This window comes from Vitis vinifera, chromosome 14 (genome assembly GCF_030704535.1).
Source record: "Vitis vinifera cultivar Pinot Noir 40024 chromosome 14, ASM3070453v1".
Classification (NCBI taxonomy): Eukaryota; Viridiplantae; Streptophyta; class Magnoliopsida; order Vitales; family Vitaceae; genus Vitis; species Vitis vinifera.
In genome coordinates, this window is record NC_081818.1 from 8,189,383 (window position 1) to 8,190,778 (window position 1,396).

A 1,396-nucleotide genomic window follows, 5' to 3' on the forward strand; every position below is an offset into this window, starting at 1 on the left:
CCGGTTGCATCCCTAGGAGGTTCAAGGTACTACATCACCTTTATTGATGACTCAAACAATCACACACACAGTACACGAGATTTTAATGTGGTTCGGCCAACCATGCCTACGTCCACGGATGAGAGAGAATAATTCCACTATACAATAAAGAATATTATAGAGGATAGAACCAGATACAACTATTGGGTTCCCCAAACATCCCATGTTTCCCCACTCCTTGTATCCATACCTTACTACGAGTCCTCTCGCTCCACCAGGTACCTCCCGTTCTTCCTCACATCTCTATCCACCTCGTATAGTCTCTATAGGCCCATCTCCATCTCATAACTTTTTTCCCCTCATGACCTAGAATATTTATAGAGATATTTCCAACAACCTTCCTTATTTTATAAGGAAGTCTAATATTATAATAATATATCAACCTAAAAATATTCTATATAATATTCTTTACAAAAAGGAATCTATACTAATTAGGAATTTGGGACACTTCCTAACAATCTCCACCTTTGACCAAATTACATGAAGTTAATCTTCAATCTCTCCATGACACAAACCTTTTTGTATCATATCACCACGAAAGAGCAATCGACTCCACCTTCAATGAAAATTCCTTTTGTTTTCATCTTGTGTACTTTGTGATCTTTTACTCTTCCAGAAATCTTCAACCCAAGCTCTGATACCAATTGTTGTGTCAAAAGGAAAACTACCAGAATTGAAGTCCATTGATTTTGACATGTGTGAAAGTTGCATCTTAGGAAAGCAAAAAAAAGGTGAGCTTCTTGAAAATTGGCAGGACACCGAAGGTTGAAAAATTGGAACTAGTACACACTGATTTGTGGGGGCCTTCTCCGGTTGCATCCCTAGGAGGTTCAAGGTACTACATCACCTTTATTGATGACTCAAGTAGAAAGGTATGGGTTTATTTTCTGAAAAATAAATCTGATGTATTTGTAACTTTTAAGAAGTGGAAGGCCATGGTTGAGACAGAAACAGGTTTGAAAGTAAAATGTTTGAGGTCAGATAATGGAGGAGAGTACATAGAAGGAGGATTCAGTGAGTATTGTGCTGCACAGGGAATTAGGATGGAGAAGACCATTCCTGGGACACCACAGCAGAATGGTGTGGCTGAGCGCATGAACAGAACTCTCAATGAGCGTGCTAGAAGTATGAGGTTGCATGCTGGACTACCAAAAGCTTTTTGGGCTGATGCTGTTAGCACTGTTGCTTACCTGATAAACCGAGGACCATCAGTTTCCATGGAGTTCAGACTTCTTGAGGAGGTTTGGAGCGGTAAAGAGGTGAAGTTTTCACATTTAAAAGTTTTTGGTTGTGTTTCTTATGTTCATATTGATTCTGATGCTCGTAGTAAACTTGATGCAAAGTCAAAAATATGTTT